The sequence below is a fragment of the Asparagus officinalis genome, chromosome 3, assembly GCF_001876935.1.
Source record: "Asparagus officinalis chromosome 3, Aspof.V1, whole genome shotgun sequence".
NCBI classification, from domain to species: domain Eukaryota; kingdom Viridiplantae; phylum Streptophyta; class Magnoliopsida; order Asparagales; family Asparagaceae; genus Asparagus; species Asparagus officinalis.
In genome coordinates, this window is record NC_033796.1 from 96458135 (window position 1) to 96470202 (window position 12068).

At 40.5% G+C, this 12068-nt stretch overlaps 1 pseudogene; it reads left to right on the forward strand.

Annotated features, from left to right (window-relative positions):
- Positions 1–12068, forward strand: part of LOC109834499 — a 31362-nt pseudogene that overhangs the window by 8509 nt on the left and 10785 nt on the right.

A 12068-nucleotide genomic window follows, 5' to 3' on the forward strand; every position in this document is an offset into this window, starting at 1 on the left:
CGCGTGCGGAATCGAACCAATGGTTCAAGGAGTCAACGAGTCATCCATCCAGACTTCCAAATCAGGATTCAGAACAAATCGGGGTTCAGAGCAACACCACAGGCGAACTCGGATGAATCGCGATCGAGTCACGATTAAATTTGGAATCGAACTCAGAAGTAGATTTACTGCCAAATCAAGAATCAAGTCAACGAATCGATTCCAGACCAATCAACCGCATAACCGAATCACGGGCGAAGCGGATACAACAACCGAACGACGGAACCCAAACACCGGGAGGGGCTCGGCCGAAACCGAGCCACCTCAAGGTGGCTCGGCCCAAGCCGAGCCACCTCAGGGTGGCTACTGGTTGGAAATTTTGGAGGCGAAGCTCTGCCGGATTCAAGACTCGAAACTTAAAAAAGATTGGAGCTTTGGGACTTCGGGGACTCACTCTTCCAGATCTGGTGCTCAGCGATCGTCAACGCTAAAAAAGGCAGGTGTTCGAGAGGACCGGATCTCAGATCTACGCAGACGTACTCCGGATCTAAGCTTGGTCTTAGATCCCGAGACTTGGACGATTGTTTCCTTGGTGAATCAATCCTCCCCGGCTATTATTTCCTTTGTGGAATAATACCCGTCGTACTGCTTAGATCTGATCGGATCTAGATCTCGCGGTGGTCCACGGATAAACCCCGGCGCAGGCAAAGAACCCACAAAAGCGAGCGACCGCAAAACAGGAGCTCGTGATTTGTTCGACACAAAAGGAGAAAGTTGTAATCTTTGTTTATTTTTCTTTGATTTTTATTGTAACCGGATCTTATAAAAAGACCGGATCTTTGTAACACAAAAAGTTGTTATTTTGAGATCACAATGGAATCAATAACAAAGAAAGCTACGATTTTTCCCGCGAACAGTGAGTAGACCCCCTCTGTGAATTTCTTTTGACTCTTAAAATCATTAAAAAGGTTTGAGGAGTTGAATAGACTCCCTATAGCTATATCGGTGAGGATCGAACCCCGATTGCTAAATTTGTTTACTTTTAAATAGGGTCGAAATCCCTATAGCTATATCGGTGAGGATCGAACCCCGATTGCTAAATTTGTTTACTTTTAAATAGGGTCGAAAAAATTTCACTAAGGAAGTGTATTCGCAAACCCCGATTGCTAAATTTGTTTACTTTTAAATAGGGTCGAAAAAATTTCACTAAGGAAGTGTATTCGCAATTTGGTGAAAGTGCAGGAGGCCTATTCCTAATTACTCCTATATGATACCTCATTAAGGCTTAAGATCCTCATAACTTGTGTACTTGTGTTTCTTTCTTCTTTTCTTTATAACATGATGTGCTAATATCTAACTATTTTGACATAATTTCTGCGTCCATGCGATTGTTTTCTTATAGGTTGTACGATCATTTTGTTATAGGTTGTACCCCAGCTATCTTGCCCGATTGCATTGTTTTCGTATTATAACCCTATTTTGAAGCGTGGTACTCAGGAGTTCATGTCTATCATCAAAGAAACTGGAGTACAGGGTGATTTTTCATCTCATTCGAATAAAATGCCTCTTAATTGTTTGAAAGTGTTATCACCTTGCATAGTTTCATTCTTATTGATATTCCATCTGTTTTCATGGTTAGATACGTTTAGCTAGATAATTTTCTAATGTAAGTTGTTTTCTATCCATGAGCTCCAGAACCTAATAGGAGGCAAATTTTGACAAATTTTGACAGTACAAATTTACTTTGGTTCATAAAAAAAATTTGTCAACGTGTATGGTTGGAATTAGGATATTAACGTTTTAATCTATTGTAAGTTGAAAATGACATTCATGTCAAAAGGCGTCTTGTCGTATTCAGGCAATGCAATGATGTAACTGAAGAAGAACGAACCTGAGGTGAGGAGAGTCAGAGCTCGCCTTAGGCGAGGAGCTCACCTGCGTGAAAGGGGTTTGAGCTCACCTGCAGGTGGATTGTGCGTGGACCTCACCTGGAGTGGAGGACCTTGCCTGCTGGAGTGGAAGAACTCGCCTGACGAAGGAGCTCGAGCTCGCCTATCGTGGAGAGAGCTCTCCTAGAGAGGCGAGACGAGGGAGCTCACCTATTGGCGAGGGAGAGCTCGCTTAGAGAGGTGAGGTGAGGGAGCTCGCCTGTTGCATGGTGGAAGCTAGCTGGACCCTGCTGGAGATCGCCCTAGGGTTTCCCTATAAAAGGGAAACCCTGTTCACGAGAGAAATTGAGCGAAGCTTCATCTCATGATTTCTCAAGGAGTTCTCTGGCAGCGGCTATTCTTAAGGAGATTTGAGAAGTATTTCTCTACAGTGAGCAGTTATTTGAGAAGAGAAATTGAGCGGTGATTTTGTGATTAAATTTCACACACGGTACTTTGAGAGATCTCAAGTTTGAGATCTTCTCTGTTACAAGCTTTGTAATTTCTTATGGTTAAATAAGAAATTATTTGCGTGGCTCCCGTGGATGTAGGCAAGTTTGCCGAACAACGTAAATCTGTTATCTCGTCTGATTTACTTATTATTTTATCTGTATTTACGTTATTGCTTGTGTTAGTTGGCTTGAGTTTGGCGTAAACTCTAGGTAGGGTTGTTTTCTCTCTCTGGGTAATTTAGCTTCCGCGACTAAGTGGGTCATTCAATCCCCACAATTGGTATTAGAGCCCTTTTTTCAAATTGGTGGTGGTAGAACTTCTGATCTGAGGTGGTGCTTGGTTATTGTGTGGTGCACATAAGGTATTTGTTGAAATTTCCTAAGAGAGGCGATTTTACTAATACAAGCGGAGAATGGCGTCTACTAGTAAAATAGTTAAAGTTGAAAAGTATGAGATCGAGAAATTCAATAGGAAGAATGATTTTTATCTATTAGATTATGCATATGAAAAATTCGCTGATTTCGCAGAAATTGCACAAGGCGCTGGCAGGAAGAGAAAAGAAGAATAAAGATATGTCAGATACGGATTGGGAAGAGTTAGATCTCAAAGCATGAGCATCAATTATCCTATGCCTTGAGAGGGATGTTGCTTTCTTAGTGAATGGAGAGGAAATGACTGCAGGCGTGTAGTCCAAAGTTAGAGAGTATCTTCATGATGAAGAGTCTAACAAATAGGACCTACTTGAAATTCAAATTGTATACTTGCAAGATGGAGAAAGGCTTAATCTGGGAATACATCAATAAGTTTGATAGGATCATATCAAATTTAAAGGACATTGATGTGATAGTAGAAGATAAGGATCAAACACTTCTACTACTTCTTTCTTTACTGAAGTCTTATGAGAACCTGGTACAAACATTGATGTTTATAGGTGACAATTTGAAGATAGATGAGACTAGAATAGCATTTCTAGCGGATGATCTTCAAAAAATTGCAACTAGTGACATGGATACTAGTGGTAACAAGGAACAATCATAAGGATTGTTTGTAAGAGGAACGGGCAATGAGCAAGGAAAAATCAAGGGAGGAAAGTCTAGATCAAAATCAAGACCTCTTGCGGGAAGACCGTGTTTCAAATGCGGTGATCTTGGACATTTTAAGATTAATTGTCCTAACAAGAAAGTAGGTGAGAAAAAGAACAATAATAAAACTAAGAGGAGAGAAGGCAAGGAAGAGGCGAGTTACCTCTCAGAGGAAGGGAGCGATAAGGAATGCTATATTGTTACGGGTGGCGAAGATATCTCGGGTAAGTGGATTCTGGATTCGGGTTGCTCTTACCATATGTGCCTAAATAGGATTGTGTGTACGAAAAGACGTACAGGGTCCAGTTCTTGAAAAGAAAGCACAAGAGCAGAGGTATATTAGACTATATGCATACAGATGTTTGGGGTCCGGCTCAAACAACTTCCAAGGGTGGTTCTAAGTATTTTGTCTCATTCATAGATGATTATTCTAGGTATGCTTGGATTTATTTTCTTAAGCATAAGAATGATGTATTCGAGACATTCAAGAAGTGGAAAGCAATGGTTAAGAATAGGATAGGCAAAAAATTGAAGACACTGAGATCTGATAACGGTACAGAGTATACAGACGGAGGGTATTGGTCGACACTGGGTAGTCATGTCTACACCATAGCAGAATGGAGTCGCAAAGAGGCTGAACTATACATTGTGGGAGAAAGTAATGAGTATGCGATCATACGATGGTTTGGTCAAAGAATGGTGGGCAGAAGCGGTTACTACAACTTGTTACATAGTGAATCGTTCTCCATATTCGACATTGGATGGTGATGTACCCTATAGGGTATGGTCAGGAGAGCATGCAGATTATGATAGACTTAGAATTTTTAAATGTATCGCCTACTATCACGTCAATAAGGGAAAGCTTGACGCGAGGGCCAAGAAGGCAATATTCTTGGGGTATGAAAATGGCGTAAAAGGCTATCGCCTTTGGTGTACAGAAGATTCTAAATTCGTAATCAGCAGAGATGTTATCTTTGATGAGAAATCTATAATTGCCAGGGCATCCAAGAATGGTGGTGTTGGGACTGTTGGGACATCTAAGTCCCATGTGATTGAAATAGAACCTAAAGACCAACCAGGTTCTAGTCATGTTCAAGAGGAGGATCATGAAGATGATGAGCTTGAACAGGAGGAGGTTCAGCAAGAAAATATACAGGTTTTACAATAACATCCGCTCGAAGATAGTTTGGCTTCCACTAGGCCAAGACGAGCATACAAGCAGGTTCAGAAGCTGTGGTCAGATTTGCCTCTGAAGCACTATAGACAGGTAAATTTGATTGAGTATGCACTCTCGGTGGAGGATGATGAGCCGGTCACCTTCAAAGAAGCTATTCGAGACTGGGATAGTGAGAGTTGGTTGACTGCGATGGAGGAAGAGATGGAATCTCTCTGGAAGAACCAAACATGGGAGGTGGTCCCATTGCCCGTAGAAAAAAAAGTTATTGGTTGTAAGTGGGTGTACAAGAAAAAGAAGGATCCTTCCGAGTTTGGTGGTACAAGGTACAAGGCTGGACTAGTGGCTAAGGGGTTTGCACAAAGAGAGGGTGTGGATTACAATGAAATTTTTTCTCCGGTGGTAAAACACACTTCTATTCGATGCTATTAAGTACTGTTGCTCATGGTGATCTTAAGCTAGAATAACTCGATGTCAAAACCGCCTTCTTGCACAGAGACTTAGAGGAGGAAATCTATATGCATCAGCCTGAGGGTTACAAGGTTGAGGATAAGGAGAATCAGGTATGTCACTTGAGGAAATAACTTTATGGGTTGAAATAATCTCCTCGATAGTGGTACAAGTGATTTGACTCCTTCATGCTAAAGCATGGATTCTCCAGAAGTGATTATGATTGTTATGTTTATATTTAAAAGCTTCGTGGAGGTGATTATATCTATTTTCTTTTGTATGTGGATGACATGCTTATTGCTTCGAGAAGCAAGGTGGAGATAGATATGGTAAAATATTAACTTGGTAAAGAGTTTGAGATGAAGAACATGAGCACTGCTAAGAAAATACTGGGAATGAAGATTAGAAGAGAGCGGGCAAATTGACGATTATTCTTGAGTCAGAAAGGCTACATTGAGCAGGTTATCATAAGGTTTTGGGATGCAAATTAAGTGCTAAATCAGTGGTGACTCCATTGGCTCCTCACTTCATGCTCTCAGGTAAACAATCTCCCACTATAGCGGAAGAGAAGGCGCACATGGAGCGTGTTCCTTATACTAGTGCAGTTGGTAATTTGATGTACGCAATGGTGTGCACACGTCCAAATATTTCACAGGTGGTCAATGTTGTCAGTAGGTTCATGGAGAACCCGGGAAAGACACATTGGAAGCAGTGAAATAGGTCCTGAGGTACTTGAAGGGTACCGCTGATACGAGTCTGTGTTTTGGTGAAGATACATGTCAGATTGATGGGTTTATGGACTCAGATTATGCGGATGATCTAGACAAACAACGATCTACTACTGGTTATGTATTCATAATACATGGTGCTCTAGTTAGTTGGTGATCGATGTTACAGGCTACAGTGGCACTTTCTACTACAGAGGCTGAGAACATGACCATGGCAGAGGGAGTGAAGGAAGCATTGTGGTTATGGGGTCTTCTAAATAATTTGGGGGTTGAGCAGGATATCGTGAACTTGTGGTGTGATAGTCAGAGTGTGATTCATTTAGCTAAGAATCAAGTTCATCATGCTCGTACCAAGCATATTGATGCCAGGTATCATTTTGTGCGGGATTTTATAGAGGAATGTGATATTTCTCTCATGAAGGTGCACACAAATGAGAACCCGGTTGACATGTTGACCAAGGTGGTGATAGGTAGCAAGTTTCAGCATTACTTGGACTTGCTTAATATCAGCCCGTGTTGATCTACCCAAGAGGGCAGTGTGCAGAACTATGATTAGCTTGAGATCTTCTCTGTTACAAGCTTTGTAATTTTTCTTGTGGTTAAATAAGAAATTATTTGTGTGGCTCCCGTGGACATAGGCAAGTTTGCTGAACCACGTAAATCTGTTATCTCATCTGATTTACTTATTGTTTTATCTGTGTTTCTGTTATTGCTTGTGTTGGTTGGCTTAAGTTTGGCATAAACTCTAGCTAGGGTTGTTTTCTATCTGGTTGATTTAGCTTCCGCGGTTAAGTGGGTCGTTCAATCCCTATAGTAATAGATCTCAATAGCACAACATTAGAAGAAGGGACCTCTCTCAAATTAAAAACCATAAATTAGTTCAAAAATCCAGATAACTACTAACAAATGAGTTTGATGCAAATATGACTCAAGCACACTATTTAATAATTAATCATGAGTCATGACTCTAGTAAACAGTATAAGGAAAAAAGTGATCTTGTAGAAGGATGAGACTTTTAACGAATTAAGTCTTCATTGCCATGCTAAGCTCAAGACTTTTTGCTCCATCACGAAGAAAGGTGGAGTAGCCTAAAAAGAGCATGAAAACATGCTGAGCTCAAGACTTTTTACGACATTTCCTTGTCAAGGAACAAAAGAACGATCCAAAATCTTATTGGTATCGGCTCATTTAGCTCTAATGTAATGATCCTAAACGACTCGTTGGAACGGAGAATACTTTCTTATATAATGCATGTTGTGTGCGCGGAAGCCATCAAACCTATGTGCTTTGAGAAACCAAACCAAACAAACGCTGAGAGAAGGCCAAACAAACCAAAAATAACGACACAAATACAAACAACCAATTTTAATGTGGTTCGGCAAGTTGACTACGTCCACGGGGCAAGAAGGGAATAGGGTTTTCATTAATAGAGAAGAAGAGTACAAACTGAGATTACAAATTACTCAAATTTACCAATTAATCTCACAACAAATCTCTAATTCTCTCATAATAAAACCCTAACCAATAGCTCAGAAAATACCTCTTTTCTGTGCTCCAAATATTGCCAATTCACTGCTCAATCAAAGTCAAAAAAAACTCTAAAACGTGTTGGTATTTATACCAAACACCAAATACCAAACAGAATCCAAATAGGAACTCAAACTGTGCAGAAAACCTGCTATAAGTCGACTTATCAGTCCTGATAAGTCGACTTGCCAGAGCCCAAAATAACAATTCCAGAATAGAACGTAAGTCGACTCGTGCATAGACACAAGTCGACTTACCATAAGTCGACTTATGCATGTGCATGAGTCGACTTATGACACAAAATCTGGTTTTTTCAGATGTCTCCACAAATCCCCACCTCGGCGAAGTTTTTCCAAAACTGAGTTGATACCAATACCAACCAAACGTCCTACTTGTTGCGTCTAGTATAAAGTGGAACAAAACCACGACAACAGACTCAATCCACAATAAGTCGAGACCTAAATAAGAATGTGATCACTCTAAAAATGTCGGCATCAACTCACCAAACTGGCTGTATCATAAAATGACTGCCTACGTATCTTCTTGCCTAAGGAATCAAGTCTTTACGTAGTTCACCCAAATAGTCTTCAAAGGCCCTCAATCAAATAGAAGAGTTCTCAACTCTTCACCAACAAATCTACGATTGGTAGCTCTATCAATGGCCCTAAAATGAAACAAACTAAATACCTCCGCCTGAGATGTATCAACAGCCATATCCAAGTCCAAACTATGTCCATCAGCTGCACTCGAATCAACCAACTCATCATCTGCATCCAAATCCAAATGATCCCCAAACTGTGTCACTTTAGCTAAAATCCCAAACAATACAGTATGATATGGAGTATGTGGAGTAATCTCCACCTAATGTGGAGTAGTATCACCCTCCACCCACTACGATATCCCAACAATCTGATCAACACTCATCACCTGCTGAGAGTCAAATGTGACATATCTGCTCAGAACAAAATTAGAGTCTCCCAACTAATAACCAAACGAGCCTCTGAATCCTAAATGTGCTATCGGATCAAATCTACGATATCCTAAATATGCTATCGGATCAAATCTCCCAAAATTAGAGTAATCTCCACCTAATGTGGAGTAGTATCACCCTCCAACCACTATGATATCCCAACAATCTGATCAACACTCTCCACCTGCCGAGAGTCAAATGTGACATACCTGCTCAGAACAAAATTAGAGTCTCCCAACTAATAACCAAACGAGCTTCTTAATCCTCGATATGACCAAATACTAGGCAACCAAACATCCGACGTAACCCAAAATTTGAAGCAGCTCCACCAAATCCAAAATCTCCACACGCAGCAGTCAGTAACCTATGACTAAGATGACCCAAATATGTCGAAGCCCAAAAACTCCTCTACAATCCAATGCTTGACAACCAACACCGATCCTCCTCCAGCAAGAAATGACCCATTAAAACTATCATCTTATCTAGGGGTGTGCAACGGTCGATTCGGTTCGGTTTTTACCAAAATTTGAACAACCGAACCGAACCGTCTATAATTCAAAACCGAACCGAACGTTCGGTTTTTACCAAAATTTGAACAACCGAACCGAACCGTCTATAATTCAAAACCGAACCGAACTGTTGAAAGTCGGTTCGGTGCGGTTCGGTTCGGTTTGTTCGGTTCTAACTTCATCAAACTTCTTATCAAATAACAAACTGTGTTTAAAAAAAAGATATCAACAAAGTAGGAGATTATGAAGCATTAAACATTAATATAATGATATTATTTTTAACACATAATGATTCAGAAATGAGTTTAGGGTATGAGTCTTTGACTCTTTGGAGACGGGTCAGGTAGGGTCTGAGATAATAATGGGTAGTATTGCACTATATTCAGTCGGTTCGGGTCGGATCGGGTTGAAAAGTTTTCAAACCGACCCGAACCGTCCTACTCATAAAACTAATTTTTTCGGGTCGATTCGGGTCGGTTCGGTCGGTTTTTTCGGTTCAGACCGAACCATGCTCAGCCCTAATCTTATCTTGTCACCCTAATATTTCCTCTCTAATGAAGTGTCTCAAACTGCCATGAGCTCAGTACAAACGCAAGAAAGAACCCCTACCAAAAACACAACGACGGGTTACCTTTCTGCCAATACACTTCCTCCATCTGTTGTTGACTTATAGGAATTCACACCAATGGGACTTGGTTGCAACCCACCAATGTATAGAACAGTCCCCAACTACGAAAATCAAATACTGATTACCTCCCAATGATGTCTCCTTAGAAGGCCCCCAAATGCCTGAATGAACACCACCTAAAAGACCTCTCGATTGATGGATAGAAGTGTCAAACTCCACCTCGGTCTTCTTGCTCATACCAATATGCTCAAAGGACTTCAATCTGTAGGTCAAAGTATTTCTTAACAAACCATTCACGGCATAACCAATCAAATATCCCAGCCTCAACAAATGCTACAGTCTAGCAAAATCTAAAAAACTCGTCAGCTCTCTACTAATCACCGTGCTCCCAATCAAATAATACGAATTCTTCTTTCTAATGCCCTTCATCATAATCATGGACCCAAATGTGACCTTCAAAGATGCATCCTCAAATGTCACTCGATAGCCTGCTACCTCCAAAACTCCAAGTGAAATGATATTATTCTTCAACTGCGGAACGAACCTCACTTCATCCAACTCCTAAATCACCCTGTCACACATTCTAATACGAACGGTACTGATACCACCAATAGAGCATTCATGATTATTACCCATGAGTACGACATCATCTCTTTCCAACTCCTGAAAGCTGGAGTATCAATCCCTTCTAGGGAAAATATGGTAAGAAGCACCCGAATCCAACATCCACTCTGTAGAATCGGCAACACAAACTAACGATAGTGCAGGGCATAAATAGCCCGAAGAATCCGAATTTGAATTGTCGCCACTAGCCTTGACAACATTCACCTCTAAAGCTTGAATAGGTTTCCACTTATTCTTCCCGGCTTGATCTGTCAACTTTGGGCATTTGGCTTTCCAATATTCATCCTCTTTACAATAGACACGCTGATTCCTATAAAGTCCAGGATGTGCCCTTCTAGACTGTGATCTCCTACCACGGTTTGGACTCTTTGCTCTTGCGACCAATGCCCCCGCTACCGGCTCAACTGAAGTCTCCTTATCTTTCTTTCGAAGCTAATAATTCACAAGTGTAGCGGTGACCTCACTATACAAAAGAGATGCATTCTCATTAATAAGAGTAAGAACAAATGTCTCATATTCCTCGTCGGGCATGGAACTCAATAATAACAATGTTTTGTCCTAATCTTCAATCATCACATCTACATTTGCCAAATCCACAAGAAGCTTCGTGTAATGGTTCAAGTGATCACCAATGGAGGTTTCTTTCTTCAATTGGAAGCGATAAAATCTCCTCTTTAAATGCAAGTGATTTTCTACACTCTTTGTCAAATACTTGCACTCTAGGATCTCACAAATTTTCTTAGCCAAAGTTTCATTGATCAAATCATATTTCAAATCTTGAGTTAAATAAGATCTAATCACACCACATGCCGTTCTATTCATCTACTTCCAAACCTTCTTCTCAATGTCGTTCGGTTTGCCGTCCAACTCCAATGTATCTTCCAAATTTTGTGCGTTGAGCGCATCTAAGACTTCACATCTCCAAAGATAAAAATTATTTGTATCATTAAACTTCTCAACATCTATCTTCATAGAGTGGATATTCAATCTTTGGACGGTCTTCACGCCGGAAGTACCCTCCACAACTTCTTCTTTCTCAACCATCTTTCTCAAAGCATCAATAAAACAATGCGGAATAAACAAAGAATGGATCCAAACTAAAAAAGAGAGTTTTTTAGCTCCAACTTAAACCCTAACAAGGGTCTCCGAAAGATCTCACCCCACATGACAGAAACGAGATCCACAAATAGAAAAAATCCCACCTTTATCACCAACTAAAACCCTAGACGAACTTTCAAAGCGATCTACTCCTCCAATTAACCCAAGCGTAGCCCAAGCTCTGATACCACTTGTTGTGTGCACGGAAGCCACCAAACCTATGTGCTTTAAGAAACCAAACCAAACAAACGCCGAGAGTTTGCTAAACAAACCAAAAATAACAACACAAACGTAAACAACCAATTTTAATGTGGTTCAGCAAGTTGCCTACGTCCACAGGGCAAGAAGGGGATGGGGTTTTCACTAATAGAGAATAAGAGTACAAACTGAGATTATAAATCACTCGAACTCACTAATTAATCTCACCAACAAATCTCTAATTCTCTCCAAATAAAACACTAACCAATAGCTCAGAAAATACCTTTTTCTGTACTCCAAATATGCCCAATTCACTACCCAATCAAAGCCAAAGAAACTCTAAACGTGTTAGTATTTATACTAAACACCAAATCCCAAATAGAATCCAAATAGGAACTCAAACTGTGCAGAAAACCCGCTATAAGTCGACTTGTTAGGGGACATGAATTGACTTGGCAGAGCGAAAAACACCAACTGGAGAACAGATCGTAAGTCGACTTATCAGTCTTGATAAGTCGACTTGCCAGAGCCCAAAACAACAATTCCAGAACAGAACGTAAGTCAACTCATGCACAGCCACATGTCGACTTACCATAAGTCGACTTATGCCAGTGCATGAGTCGACTTATGCATGTGCATGAGTCGACTTATAAACACAAAATTTGGTTTTTTCGGATTTCTCCACAATGCAGGTAATATAAAACTCTTGAAATTATCCT